Source organism: Heterodontus francisci, chromosome 3, assembly GCF_036365525.1.
Source record: "Heterodontus francisci isolate sHetFra1 chromosome 3, sHetFra1.hap1, whole genome shotgun sequence".
Classification (NCBI taxonomy): Eukaryota; Metazoa; Chordata; class Chondrichthyes; order Heterodontiformes; family Heterodontidae; genus Heterodontus; species Heterodontus francisci.
The window spans coordinates 144,179,733-144,196,194 of NC_090373.1; positions in this window are offsets into that span (position 1 = coordinate 144,179,733).

Here is a 16,462-nt window from a genome sequence, read left to right on the forward strand (position 1 = left end):
GGACTTCAATGTCCATCACCAAGAGTGACTCGGTAACATCTAGCAATGCAAAACTGGGCATCCATGAGGTGCTGCCTTCCTGTCACCTGATACCGATCACGGTGGCGTCAAGCCCGCCCCCTCCATGTCATTTGGGGGATCGGCGCGACCCGGGCATGTTAATGAGCCACCACTCCGCGACGAGCGGTCTGTCCATTTTTGAAGCTTGCTGCAAAGATCAGCGGCAAGCTTATAAAATCCAGCCCTGAAAGTCGAGATGTGAGAAAAAGACTAGCAGGACCTATGGGCAGGATGGGGACAGATCCTACTTAGGATATATATATATGTGAAGACATGCAGCATGAGAAGTAAAACGTGAGCTAGAAGCACAAATTCATCTTAAAGGGTATGATGTTCTCGCCATTGTAGAGACCTGGCGACAACCTGAGAATGATATGGAGCTAAATATTCCAGGCTATAGGAACTTTTGATAGATCAGGGAATTGGGAAAGGAGAGGCAACTAGCAATATCAAAGAAGGACTTGCATTTATATAGCACTTTTCATGACCTCAGGTAATCCAAAAGCACTTTACAGCTTATCAAATACTTTTGTGAAGTGTCGTCACTGCTGTAATGTAGGAAACATGGCAGCCAATTTGCACACAGCAAGCTCCCACAAACAGTATTGTAATAAAGACCAGATAATCCGTTTTTATGGTGTTGCTTGGGGGATAAATAAATACCAATACACCAGAGAGAACTTTGAAAAATTGCCACCTGAAAGGACTGATGGGGCCTCAGTTTAACATTTCATCCAGACTCAAACTCTGGGCTGCAGAGAAACGGAAGACCACATGTAGGGGAAAACTTTGAGGAATTTATAACATATAATTTCTGCTTTTATAGATAGGTTTCATTTTTTTCAGATTCTTTTTGTTTATTGTTATGAAAGCTGTTTGTATGGCTACATATCCAGATGGGTCAGAAATCAATTTGACAGCTAATAGCTTGAAAAAAAATAGTTCAATGTGCTTGCTTTAATATAAAGATTTGAATCTTGGGAAAGAAGATGAATGATTGAAATGATTGTTTTTATGCTAAGTACTCCACCTGGTTGATCTATATTTGAGTGAATCAGTATAATACCACAGTATGATTGCGAACCAGGTGAGAAAGAGGTCTCGGGTTCCCTTGCAGCCTTCACTTGGTCTTACCGTAACAAGGTTTAATTTTAAACAAACCATGTTTTTAGCTCCCCCTTGCTAAACCCTTTTTCACTGCAGGAGACTTTTCTCTCTTAGGGTTCATGTGTCTTCAGTGGATTTGGAGTTCCATGAGAAAGAGTTGGAAGCAGGCAGACAGACAGGAGGTCTCCTTCAGTCCAGGAGCATTCTGCTTTCTGCAGGCTCTCAGTTCAAACTGTACAATTCAGAAACTCCCCAGGTTGCCAAGCAGGTTCGTCATGTGACTACCTGGTCTGACCACGTCTTGGCTCTGTGTTTTGTAACATCTTACCAGGGAATGGAATGCGCTTCTCTGCCTTCAATGTCTGTTAGTATGTAAATGTTTTTTCCAGCCAAGGTCTGGCAGTCCTTGTAACAAGCCTTCGCTTCTTCTCAGCAACAATTTTAAATTTAATGTCCATGTGGTGAAAATAATATGCCTCATTTTTGAAAGGTGGGGGCCTCCATGACACCTCCACCCACAGGAGAATGGAAAGCAATTTGAGAAAAGCACATTTCATTAAAAGGGTTGAGAAAAAAACATGAAATTCTGTCATTCTTTTCCATTCATTCATAAATCCTAAAACTTATTAAAATTGCCTGTCTTCCTGGTGCCAGTGTTGCTTTAATTGCCCCCTTTTTGGCAACCCAGGAAACATGTGGTTTTTTGGGGGGAAGTTTCTCTTCTGTTTGCCCATTTTCATGGCTGCCTCGGATCTTTGTTCCTGCTGAGGTAATTTTAAAAAAAGTCAGTAGTGGGTGCATCTATCCTGAACTCCCTTTCAGTGCCTTGCTGAGTGATGCAAAGGCTTTTAACTTCAGTGAATGGGGGGGTCCACTTTTTTATTGACTGTGGGGGAGGATTCTTTGCTACTCTCCCCTTTGTCCCAGAGGACACTCTGCCTGCAGGTATTTGTGCAGACTCTACAACACGCCCCTGTGGCACTTTGACTAGGTGAGCCATCACCCTCACAGTTTCTCTGCCCCCTAGAGGTCTTTCTTTGTCTCTGCAGGTTCCTGTAAATGCTGTTAGCAACTCTGGTGGGGCGCATTTACGTAGGAGGATGTGGGATCTAATATTTCACATTTTTCGAGCTTGGCTGACCGAACAGTAGGGGTTTTTATCTGGGATTCCTCCCGGACTTCCTTTAACCTGCCCTCTTGGTCACTTTTTCCCCTTCTCTGTCTAACCTTTTGCCAGCCTTGTGCTTGCCTGTCCCTTTCTGTTCTCGGCGGGGGTCCCTTACAGTTCACTAGCTCTCTGCTGGAGGGTCCTCCTAACACTTAGGGGTGCAGGTTTCACTGGAGGTTGGGGTTTCCCCTCAACCTGGCACATGTGGCAACTCCTGCAGTACTCCATCACAACTTCGTGGAGTTTTGGCCTGTCAAACTGCTGTCTTATGCGGGCATTGGTCTTTCGTATACCGGCATGTACAGCCACTGTAGTCTTGTGGGCCCTTCTTAATCTTTCTCTCTGGTACTTCTGCGGCACCACTAACTGGTAAACCACTGCCCACTCCTTGCTCTCAGGTCTGTGAGGAGAACTCCATTTCCTCATCAATACCTCATTCTTTAATTAGTAGCAATCAGGGACTCCCTCTGCTTCACTTTCAGACTGGGCAGCCTGTGCTAACTCTCGCAATACTAGGTCGGCTCGCTGAGCCTCAGCATAAGAAAATCCATTTATTTCATTCCCTGGGTCTCCTAATTTTCCAAAGAATGTCTCGGACGGGCAGATCTCGTGGTCATTTGCCGACAGTGCCAATTCAGTCTCCTCTGGGGGAGCTGGTTTGATCATGGCCTGATCCAATAAACTTTCAGGGAAACTAAAGGGGACCGTTTCCTACCACTGCCCTGTCTCTCTGACCTCCTGCAGTCTTTCTCTCACTGTGGGGGCTACCACCTTTACCTCTGCCAGATCATTACCTAGGAGCAGGTCAACCCTGTCCACAGGCAAACTAGGGACAATCCCTAAGGTCACCGGTCCCGAAACTAGGTCACACTCCAGGTGCACCCGGTGTACAGGTCCAGGCATACACTGCCCTCCAATACCATTCACCACCATTCTGGTGTTCACTGCACTCTCTGGGGGAAAGATCAGACCTTTTCCCAGTCAAAGGGATCTAGTGGCCCCTGTGTCCCTGAGAATTACTATGAGCTTGCTTGCCCCACTCGAGGGGTACGGGGTTACTTTCCCTTCAGACCCAAAACCTTGAAAACTCTCAGGAATCCTATTTAATTTTCCTGCACTTGCAGGCATAAGCTTCCAGGGTTTCACTCTTACTGCAGTTAAAGCCACAGCTTGTTCTGCTGTGCTTTCCATCAGGTTCGCTTCTTCACTCAGCGGGTGTGCCCTGATTAACCCTACCAGTTTTCCCTTTAGTTTCCAGCAGTCAGCTTTTAAATGCCCTGCTTTATTACAATGGAAGCACACAGATCTCTGGGTCTCACTCGTGCTCATAGCACCTTCTAGAGGAGGGACCCTGGTGTCTCCTACTTTCCTTTCTCTCCCAGGACTGCCTGGGCAGAGATCACCTTCCCACCCTTTGTCCCTTTTGGATTTGTGGGGGTGACTAGGAAAGGTTGTTCCCTGGGTAACCGACTTATAAATTAAAGCAAACTCATCGGCCAGAACGGCCGTTTGTCGGGCTCTCTGGTCCTGCTGTTCCTCTACATGGGTCTTTATGGAGAGTGGGAGAGAGTGTTTAAATTCCTCTAACAGAATTACTTCTCTGAGAGCCACAGCTGACACACAAATTGAATTGAATTGGATTGTCTGGGTCCATTGACTCCATATTTGATTTCCCAATATGCTGGGAGGTGCAAAAGAGGGTCATAAAATTCTAGCTGATGTGCAATCATTTTAATTATGTGGCAGATTATTCCTTGATGCCCCTCCTAGAATCCTGCCAAAGGGCATGAGGTTACTTGCTCCAATGCTATCAATATTTTGTGCCAATGTGTGCCAGGTGGTGTGCAAAGGCAATTCTCCAGGTGGTTCCTTTTCCAATTCCCTCCCCAGCCCTCTCTGTAGTGAAGTGATTTAGTGGTTGAATTGTATTCTATTCCTGCCCACAATGTGACTGATAACTAACCTGGGAGATGATTCCTTCTGTTCGCTATTTGTGAACCAGATACCTTTAAAGTGTGTCAAAATTACTTCACCTAATCAACTAAATGAAAATCAATCAGGACCAAGTCTTCCTTTTGGTGTAGCAGTCAAATCCATTGGCTAACTTGGTAACGATCCTCATAGACCAAGATAATTCTAGGTTTGATCTTTGACTAGTGCAGAGTTAGTTGGGGCAGCAGTGAGGGTACTACTGGTCTTGGTGCCCATGGGATAGCGATAGAAAAATCAGTCTGATCACTATGTGTAGATGTAGGGTGAGAAAAAGACCTGGTTCTGTTGCAATAATCCCTTCACTGGCCAATGGCAACTCGCCCCCCATAACACTCACTTTCTAGACTCAAACATGAAGAGACCTTGAAATAAAATGTTTGTTGTGGAACTTCACATTAGTTTATCTGATTGATCTGCAGGCAAGAAGAGATCATTGGAATAGTTTTGGAGAAATTTTTATTTTAGTCAACGTATGTATGTTTGCATGTCAACTAACTTATTGCCAACAAATCTCAGAATATTAACCTACTCCTGACGTATTGATGTATGATGTGTAAATGAAGCCAATAAGAATGAATGACTAATGCTTGTCACAAACAAAACTGCCAATTTACTTTAGCAATAACAATCCATGTGTCAATATGAAATTCTACTGCAGATCCCAGAAGCACTGAATAATGGACAGTGATTTTGGTTAACCTGAATATACTCAAAATGGGCATTTTATGAACATTAGGGTCTGGAATCTGACCACTGAATTACAGGACTTATGGATGTTGGAGGAGGACAAATCTTATATTTTCCCACAGTTCTGAAAAAATTGTCTTGATTTGCTGAATCTTGTGGTCAAAATGTTGACATGCGATACTGTGAAGTACCATCATAACAGATGCAGATAGAGACTTGCAGACCAGGCTCTGTGCCAGGCTCGATGTGTGACAGGTGGGAGCTCCATGATTGAAATCAGAAAAGCAAAGCAATTCTTTATGATCTTTCAGATAAGATTTGCTATCGTAGAGTGACTATTTCTTTCATATCCTGTGTAGGAAGTATTTAAACAACCCTGAAGCTGTTCCAAAATCCTTTTTCTCTCCCTCTCTCTCATCTCCACATTTGGGTTACATTTGAATGACAATCACATTGCGTTTTTTTCCTGTTTCAAAATATTAAAACTTCTCTACAACATGTTCAACATATTTCATCCTGTTCAAAAATTCAAAGCTGTTTTTTAAAAGAAAATGTGTTTCAGTGTTTCAACAACAAGAGTCTGTTCTGGCAGATCCAGATGGTTGGTTATCTCTAAAGAATGACTCTATTTTCCGTGATTCAAGCAAACAGAAAATAGGCGGAAAAGATGTTGGGAAACATGCAGCAGAATTTTAAACAGTATTGAAAAGTCTAAATTTGCCTACAGAAAAGATGTGAGAACCCAGTGGTACTGTAATAGGGAAAGAGAGAGGACGGTAATCAGAACAGTGATATTATCCTGGATTGTAAAGCCGCCTGAACAGAACGGAACCGATGAGTTGTCAAAATAGCAGTCAGACGTTTGCACCATGTTCCTGCCCACTGATATTTTTACTCACCTCAAAACAGGCATGAGAAAACTGGCCACCCGAGGCAGATGAGGTCCTACTGTGCATCCTAATGTTTCATAATCAGCAGTGTGACAATAACAACAATAATCTATTTTAGTGATATTGATTAAGGGATATATATTGGTCAGGGCACTGGCGAAAACTCCCTTGCTCTTCAAAACAGTGCCATGGGATCTTTTACATCCAACTGAGAGGGGCAAATGGGGCATTGGTTTAACATCTCTCTGAAAGATGGCACCTCTGACAGTGCAGCATCCCCATGTTATTCTAGATTTTGTGCTCAAGTCTTTGGAACAGGACTTGAACTCACAACCTTTTCTCGTGTGAGGTTGCTATCCATGGAGCTGGGAATAATACTAGGACCTTTTTATTTTTGGTCATTCAAGGTCTCAGCTCTTAAGGTTACACCAGCATATATTACAGTTATAGCTGCCTTGTGAGAATTGCTTTTAATAATTATTTCTAAAGTAAATATTTTCTTTTGCAGACTTGTTGTAAGCCGTCTGCCCGATATGGATGTCCTTTTCACAATCCAAAGTTGTTTGCTACTGAAGTACATATCTATGTTCATTCTCGAACACCCACTCACTGCTCACTAGCAGAGTACAGGGACAAAAGGACACTGGGCTGGAAGCTGAGATTGAGCAAAATGGGGCCTCTGTTGGCACATACGCTAGGCAGTGCGACATCAGCTGACACCTGGCCACCAGTGTGCTGGGCACCTTGTCAGTTTCTAGGATCAGCCTCATTTATATTATGCGACTGCACATGAGGTGTCAGATATTTCCTTGAGAAGGTGGTGGTGAGCTGCCTTTTTCCTGTGTGCAAAGATAAGCACTGGAACTGGGGGAAATGTCAACAACTAGTCATGGAAGCTATGGTTTTCCCATGGGGCCATGGATATCCTAATAGCATAAGAAATAAGAGCAGCACTAGGCCATTTGGCCCCTCGACTCTGCTCCACCATACAATAAGATCATGGCTGATCTGATTGTGGCCTTAACTCCACTTTCCTGCCTGTTCCCCATAACCCTTTACTCCCATGTGGATCAAAAATCTGTCTAACTCAGACTTGAGTATATTCAATGCCCCAGCCTCCACTGCTCTCTGGGTAGAAAATTCCAAAGATTAATGATCCTGTAAGAGAAGAAATTCCTCCTCATCTCCATCTTAAATGGGAGACCCCTTATTTTGAAATTGTGGTCCCTAGTTCTAGATTTCCCCACGAGGGGAAAAATCCTCTCAGCATCTTCCCTGACAAACCCCCTCAATCTTATACATTTGAATAAGATCACCTCTCAATCTTCTAAACTCCAATGAGTATAGGCCCAACCTGCTCAACCTTACCTCATAAGGCAACCTCTTCATCCCAGGAATTAATCTGGTGAATCTTCTCTGAACAGCCTCCAATGCAAGTATATTCATCCTTAAATAAGGAGATGAATGCCCTGTACAGTTATAGCAAAACCTCCCTACTTTTATACTCCATTCCCCTTGTAATAAAGTCAAACATTCCATTAGCCTTCCTAATTACTTGCTGTACCTGCATGCTAACTTTTAGTGATTCATGTACAAGGATACCCAGATTCCTCTGTATCACAGCATTGTGCAGTCTCTCTCCATTTAAATAATATTTTGCTGGGGTAATTGTCCCAGAGGAGAGAGATCCTGTACTCCCCAGATGGTTACTGGGTCTTGAAATAGCAGTCAAGCTGCCTGGTAGGAACATAAATAATTGCATTGGGGAAGGGTCGCAGAGGTGGGGGCTGAGTGCGCATGGATGTTTGAGATAAGTCTTCTGTTAGACAAAACATTCTCTTAAGATCACAAAAGAAAAAGCAACTGCAACAATAGATCATACAACTATATTGATTGATTAATAAAGATTTAGTATACTCCTTTTATAGCAACAGTCTTCCATTGACTTTCTACATTAAATGGCAATAGCATCAGAATGTGTGGAGCTAGCTTCTTCTGTGTTGATTAAGATGAGGTGTGCCAGTGTTTAGGAAAAGCACCTATGGAGAGCCTCATCTGCCTCCAAAGCATATAGGAAAAAACAGGAGCAGCATGACTTCACATCTTAGAAATAGGAGGGGTTAGATGTAGAGTAAAACATCCTCCTACCCTGTTCTGATTATGTCTCTTTGCCTCAGCATCCCTACTACTCCAGTGTGAAGATTCCATTTCAGACACTACCTGTCCTCACTGCCCATCTAAAACCAGAGATTTATGGACAATTTGGTATTACAGACCTGAGCCTACTAGGAGCTCAGTTTTGAACTCAGGTCTCAGAAGTAAAAATAAGATGTGCTAACTGATTATACTGGGTATCCCTTCAGTGATTTTGTCTTTAAATAAAACTGATGGGCACAGGAAACAGCAAAGGCTTTGAGTAAGGCTAAATGGTATGCTCAATGGGTTGTTTAACTGGAGTGCTCCAACTTGCATATGGAATTTCAAACAACTGAAAAATAACTTCTGTGCAAAATTGGCCTGCAGCCACACTTTCATGAGGTGCATACATAGCAAGGCTGGAGTCATGAACCTGGTTTCAAGTGGTTTTCTGTACTGTTCCCCCTTTTATTCTTTTGCACAGATGCAGTTCAGAGTACAAGTGCACAAAAGAAAAAAATTCTTATCTGGTGCTATCCAGAATCTTGAACTCGTATCACAAAGCAAACATTGTTTGTGGTCTTTTGTACATGCCAGGACAGGCGTTGTGCAAGTATTAGTATGTTTAAACAAATTGAGCAAAGTATTAACATTTCAGCATCAAGTAGCTGTTCACCCTAAATGCACACCACAAAGCTAGCAGTACAGATACATTTCTAAACTTTGTTATCACTAGTGTCTTGCCAGCTGAGATTGTAGCCTTTTCTAATGTGACAGATGAGATGCCACATACTCTGCCCATCAGAGATAGGACTGCCATCCCACCTGGATTGCCCTGGAGATGCCAGGAATTAAAGATTAATCTCCTGGATATTATGGCAAACAACCTAGGAGAAAAATAGAGGACATTTTAAGAAGTTTAGTTTAGTTTAGAGATACAGCACTGAAACAGGCCCTTCGGCCCACCGAGTCTGTGCCGACCATCAACCACCCATTTATACTAATCCTACACTAATTCCATGTTCCTACCACATCCCCATCTGTCCCTATATTTCCCTACCACCTACCTATACTAGGGGCAATTTATAATGGCCAATTTACCTACCAACCTGCAAGTCTTTTTGGCTTGTGGGAGGAAACCGGAGCACCCAGAGAAAACCCACGCAGACACAGGGAGAACTTGCAAGCTCCACACAGGCAGTACCCAGAATTGAACCCGGGTCGCTGGAGCTGTGAGGCTGCGGTGCTAATCACTGCGCCACTCTGCCGCCCCAAGTGTTGGTTAATTTTTCTTTGAACACTTTCATTTATTACTTCAAGAAATATTAGAGATGATGCGAAAAAATAGCTGTTTGACTGGGTGGTATGGGGTGGTTGGAGGTAAGAGGTCATCTGATGAACGCTGCAGGAATACATCCAACCAGAGTCAGTGACCCTACTCAGAGATCAGATTCTTTACACCCACTCTCCCCCTCCTCCGCAAGGACAGATAAGCAACACAAATAAAAATAGCTTTTAAAAAAGATTTTGCAACATTGACACCTGTTAGTTGTGGCAGAAACTTGGAATGCACACACATGAATGTACATGAGTCTTTGTTAAAGGGACAGCTCAGCCCAAGTTATTCCTTCATCCAAGGGAATCTGCCTTCAGCTGGAAGCCAGTATTTGATTTGTCCTCTTGTAACTGTCCAGCTAGAATTGAAATGCAAACATGACTAGAAAAGTAATGCTTTGGAATGTTAATGTATTTGCAATTTTTTGATGAATCTTTAATCTGCCAGTTGTAGGTTCTCACGAAAGATTCATGGATTCCATCAAATCGCGCTCTAAAGCCTCTGATAAAGAAATACTAATTATTTGTCCAGTCCCCTGTGCTGTGGTCTCCCTAAATCACATGCATTCTGCAGCTTAAATGATATACATCTAACATGATCACGATTGCTTCCAGTGCATTTGAGTGTTACACATCAACAGCCAGAGCTGCCTTTCCTCTGGTTGGTGCCAACAGCACAGGAAAATCAAACTTGTGCATTCCACTGCCACACTCTGATTGGTCAAGCTATTAGACATCACCTGGGGTGAGGTGACAATCAACAATAGAAAAAACTTATATTTATACTGTGCCATTCACTACCTCACGATGCCTCAGAGCCGCTTTTGAAGTGTAGTTATGTTCCAATGTAGGAAATACAGCGGCCAATTTCCATACAGCAAGGACTTACAGCAACGTGATAGGCCCAGATAATCTGTATTTTTTACAGTGTTGGTTGAGGGTTAAATATTGGCCAGGACCCCTGTTCTTCAAAATAGTGTCATGGATTCTTTATATCCACAGAGGGGCTCAATTTAATATCTCATCTGAAAGATGGCTTCTCCGACATTGCAGCACTCCCTTGGTGTTGCACTGGACAGGCAATGTAGATTTTTGTACTAAAGTTTCTGATGTGGGACTTGTACCCACAACCTTTTGTCTCAGAGGCAAAAATGCTACCTACAGACCCACAGTTGATACAAGATGAAATAAAGTCAATGGGAGTCTTTAAAGAAAAAGGCTTGATTGGCACACTGCAAAACGTTGTGCAGTTCTCTGGGACAAATCAATGTATAATTGGAAATACATTTTTGAACTTGTATGCATTCCTTGTACTTTAGCCTTGAAGAAAGTTTCACCGATCCAATTTTCTGCAGCATGTGGCAATGGGCCAGTAGTCTGGACACAGGCCCAGGAAGTAGGGTGTCTCTAGTTCCCAGACTTTTTGTAATGTCTGTAAGAGTGTGTTTGTATACACTCTAAAAAGTCCTGGAAAGTTGTGACTTTATAACTTTGGTGTTAGAGTGAAGGTGGGCCGTTTTGTTTGTGAAAATTCATGGGATACTGATTTAAGTCAGCTTTATGCAGAAACACAATTATGCGCAATATTCCTAGATCATTTGTGCCACTCCCAAATCATCTCTGCCATACCCACTTGGCTCATTAACACAGTTTTGCTATCATGAAGAAGATTAGAAAATGAAAGTTTCCTGTATTTATATCCATTTTGAACAGACGTAAATTGATGTCCAAAATTATAGTCACAACAGAACATAAAGTCACTGGCCGTGAAATTCAGCTCCTTTGTGCCCAATCTTCCAGCACTACAAGTGCCAGTTTTCTTCCAAAGTGGTGGCCACGGCACACGCAGGGAGCATCCGCCCGAAGTTGGCAGAGTAGGAAGATCATGACGTCCATCAGCGTGTAATGCTGATTTGGAGCCAACACTGCCATTTTGGAACTCAACACTCCAGCTAATGCCCTCTCTTAATCCCGCACAGGTGAACATTAGTTGAGGACAGGAAGGACACCCTGTCAAAACTTATTAAAGGGATCATCAACTACTTTTAGTTTGGTTGCTGATTGATTTCTGCTGGCTGTTGTTGCGATTGTGGAAGTGTTTTGCTATGTGTAAATTGGCTGCTGCATTTCCTACATTTCAAAAGTACTTCATTTGCTGCAAAGCACTTTGAGATGTCCTGTGATTGTAAAAAGTGCTATATAAATGCAAGTCTTTCTTTCTCTTGCTCTGTGTCACCTCTGCTCATTCTCCCTGTTATACTGTAGGCCAAGGGAAGTGCATACTACTGCACCATGTCTGACAGCGTCTGCGTTGCACATAATCCTTCAAGTCAGGACAAACTCTTTCAGTACATGCCACACCACTCCCTGCAAACTTCAGCAACTTTACAGAACTCTAGAAACAACTAGCTACTAATTCATTGGAAAGCAAAACATGATAAAATCACCATTTAAAGCCAGAATGACATCTGTGGTTTTTTTTCCTTGATTACACTTAGCAAGCAAACAGCAGCAAATATTTTGAATGTTATGGGCATGTTTGAGAGTTGGTTTGTGTCTTTTATATATGTGTGTATGTATATATGCTAGTATCTTTTAGTTTATGCAGCTTAGTGCTGTATCCAATGCACCGTTCTACTTTAATGAACTGTTTGTTTAGTATGCAAATACTTTGCTTTATTTGTTTTTCTCATTTTCTTGGTTGTATTTTAAATGTACTTTGTCATTGGAATCTAACATTGGCTTTAAGAGCTAAGATGTTATTATCACATGAGCTGAAGATATTGCCAATATATTGGCTAATGAATTTATGTGACATTATGAAATCATAGAATCATAGAAAGTTTAAGGCACAGAAAGAGGCCACTTGGCCCATCGTGTCTGTGCTGGCTGAAAAATTATCCACCTATTCTAATCCCATTCATGGTGTTGGGAGTAATATATTAACATGATAGAGGATTGGCTAACTAACAGGTAGCAGAGAGTCGGGATAAATGGAGCATTTTCGTGTTGGCAAACTTTAACTAGTGGGATGCCACAGGGATCAGTGCTGGGGTCTCAACTATTTACAATCTGTGTTAATGACTTGGATAAAGGAACTGAAATATTGTAGCCAAATTTACTGATGATACATTGATAGGTAGGAAAGCAAGTTGTGAGGAGAACACAAAGGGCTGAGTTTTGTTCTCAGCCCGACGTTGGGTCTCTTGGCGGGGTGGGCCGAAGAATCGGATTGGAAGCGGCCACCACTGAGCCCAACGCCGGGATTGCCAGGCTCGATCTTCCCGGCGGCAGCAAGGCTCCATGGCAGCGCCTCCGCTGCTCTGCGACGGACCCTACTTCAAATATTTAAAATACCTCTCTGCATAAATTTAAAGTTAATTTGCTGTGATCTTACCTTCAATTCCCAATCTTGAACTTGTCGTGCGACACTCAGGTGCTTTCACGTTCCTGGAGAAGATGGTGCCAGCGAGGTGGAGAAGGGGTCAATTCTGCATGATTTGTAAGGGGAAGGAGTCAACTCTGCATTACGTTGAACTGTTTGCAGGCAGGCAGCAATTTTAAAATGGCACCAGCACCTGCTTCTACATCAAGTGATGCTCAGAATGGTGTCACCAATGTCAACCCCGCGACGTGATTGGGTGGGGGGGGCGGCCGCCATCAATATGTTAAGTGACATGGCGGCATAAATCCCATGCAGGGCGACTGCCATTTTCTGCATCCGTCTCAGCTCCCAGTGGCTGGACAACAAAATCCAGCCCAAAATGTCTGCAAAGAGATATAGATAGGTTAAGTGAGTGTGAAAAAATTTGGCAGATGGACCATAATGTGGGAAAATTGGTTGTCCACTATGGTGGGAAGAATAGAAAAGCAGAATATTATTTAAATGGAGAGAGACAGCAGAATGCTGCCATACAAAGGGATCTGAATGTCCTTGTACATGAAACACAAAAAGTCAGCATGCAAGTACAGCAAGTAATTAGGAAGGCAAATGGAATGTTGGCCTTTATTGCAAGGGGGATGGAGTATAAAAGTAGGGAAGTTTTGCTACAACTGTACAGAGCATTGGTGAGCCCACACCTACAGTACTGTGTATAGATTTTGTCTCCTTACTTAAGGGGGAATATTGGAGGCAGTTCAGAGAAGGTTCAATCTTATTGATACATACAAGATTCTGAGCAGCCTTGACAGGGTAGATGCTGAGAGGATGTTTCCTCTCATGGGGGAATCTAGAACTGGGGGCACAGTTTCAAAATAAGAGGTCTCCCATTAAAGATGGAAATGAGGAGGAATTTCTTCTCTCAGACGGTTGTCTACCCCAGAGAGCAGTGGAGGCTGAGTCATTGAATATATTCAAGGCTGAACTGGACAAATGTTTGAACTACAAGGGAATGAAAGGTTATGGGGGGGCAGACAAGAAAGTGGAGCTTAGGCCACACTCAGATCAGCCATGAACTTATTGAATGCCAAGTAGGCTCAAGGGCCAAATGATCTACTCCTGCTCCTATTCCTTATGTTCTTATGTTCTTGTCCCCTACCCTGGCAGCAGGACACTCATGGCCGATGTTTCACCACATGCAGATCCCACCTCTAAAGTATCCTCTATCTATCTGAGTGTGAGAGTGTGTGGCAATGTTTCTTCTTCATCACTGTCTTCCTGCTCTTCCATGACTGCCTGGCCAGGTTGTAGTTCTTGGGTATCTGAAAGGAGAAAGGCACAAGGATAGGGTTGTGGTGAAAGTAAGAAGTGCATGTTTACACTATCTACAGCGAGTAAATCAGAAGAGGGTGTGTGATGAGGGGAGGTGGAATGTGAGATCGAGGATTAGGTATGAGCATACCATCATCTTCGATGGTTTCAGCCCTGCCACTGACCATGGCTTCAGTCATGGCTGCTCCAATGATGGTGAGCACCGTCTTTTCTATCGAGGTAAGGACATGCAGCTGTGCCTGTCCCCCACCGTTTCAGTCCTGCTGCCTTCAGTTGTGCATCACTTCATCTTGCAAGAGAGAGGGAAGTGTGTTAGTGAGTGTGGTGCAATGTATTTGGGCGATTTGCCTGTCATGGTTGAATAGCTGGCAGTCTGTGCAAGGTGTCAGTGTGCAGCGGGCAACGGTGCTAAGTGTGTGAGGGTGAGGTGCAGATATGACTGTTAGGTATAGATTGTGATTGATAGAGATTGTTAGTAGGTGAGTGATGTCGGTGTGGTGAATTAAGCAGTGTGTGAGGCTAGTTGTGCAATTGGTAGAATATGGTATTTGAAGATATATTCACTGATGTTGACCACTTCTGTGAGGTCATTGAACATTTTGCAGCACTACATCCAGGTCCTCAGGGCTGCACTCCTGGAATTGACTGCCACGGCTATCTGGTCCCACTGCCTTTGTAAAGTTTGTCTGGAGGAACTCCTGTTCCCCCACCCAACCCCCCATGGATAGATGACATCCTCCCTCCTCTCCATGTCCTGCATCAAGATCTGTAATGCAGTGTCAGAAAATCATGGAGCCTGCTGTATGCTGTCATGCAGACCCCCACATCACATCCCACCTCCCCCTCATCACACACCCTCTTCTGATTTACTCGCTGTAGATTGTGTAAACATGCCCCAAGAATGAAGCATATTGATTTCATTAAATGAACATTAATTTTGAACTGTTGCTGGAGTGAAGAAATGACTTGTTAAAGAGATCACCTGACATTTGGGCCGGAAAGACATTTGCATACTAAGAGATGCTGCTTGTGGAGGTAAAGGACTATACCCTGATCCAATTAACCCAAATGGATTTTGATCACCGGACGTTGATGGTGTAAGGAAGCACATTCCAGGGACTGCTAAGATAATACAATCCACAAATGCAGAAGTGGTTAAGCCAGTTAGCCACATGACTGACCTGCTGGCCAACTTGGTTTTTGAAATTGTGCCACACGGAAAGGAAAAGAAGGCAGTTTTGCAACTGAAGCTGGCACAAGGAAGCCTTCCTCCTGGCTGTCTCTCTCTCGCTTTCTCCCAAGCTAGCGGACCCAAGGTAGACACGGAAACCTCAAGAGAGAAAAGACTCCAACATCGAAACAAGTTGAAGCAGGAACTGGGCCCCAAAGAATTGCAGGACTTACCGGCAACCAAGGACGCCACATTGAACTTAAAGGACTGTAATTATTATCCTGTTATTGCCTCAAACATTTCCCCTTTATTCTTTTCTACTTTTTCTGTCTCTATCTGCATGTGTGTTTATCGTGTATGCATGCTACCGTGATCGTGTCGCATATTCACAGTCATTAACCGGATCAGAGTTTAAGATTAATAAACTTCCACCTTTCTTGATTGAATCTAAGGAAACCTGAGTGATTTATTTGCCTTACAACTGGAGCAGTGAACAAGGATTCACTGAGGGAGAGCTAAAAACACAGTGTTTCTAAAATTAAACCCTGTTACGGTTAAACTAGGCAAAGGCTGAAAGGGAAGCCCTAGACCCCTTCTCACCTGGTCATAACATTGCCAAGTAGTACTATTATTGTGTTTTCCTGATGTTAAAATCACTTTTAGTATGACTTCCAGTAGCTGCTCCAGCCACAATGCACATCCCCTTTAAGAGGTACAAGCTGGCTTTAACTTGCACTAACTTCTCATGATTTTTCCCTCCTTACTCATGGGCTGAATTTAGTGTGGCCTTTTGGAGAGGGAATGGCAGCATGGGGGCTGGAGAATAGCGTTGCACGCATCTGCCTGGAAATCCCACCTTGTGAAGTTGGTTCCAGACTTAGTCAGAGGCGGGAAAGCATTAAGTCGGCGTCACTGCTCCGATATGACCGGGGTGCAATTTAAACTGCAGAATATATACTTATACTATATTAGCATGTAATTGTACGTGCTAGTCAGAGTAGAAATAGCAAGATATATCGGATGAATACGTGGCTGAAGAGATGGTGAGGGGGAGAGTTTTAGATTCCTGGGACATTGGGACCGGTTCTGGGGGAGGTGGGACCAGTACAAACTGGACAGGTTACACCTCGGCAGGACCGGGACTGATGTCCTAGGGCGGGTATTTGCTAGAGTGGTTGGGAAGGGTTTAAACTAAAATGGCAGGG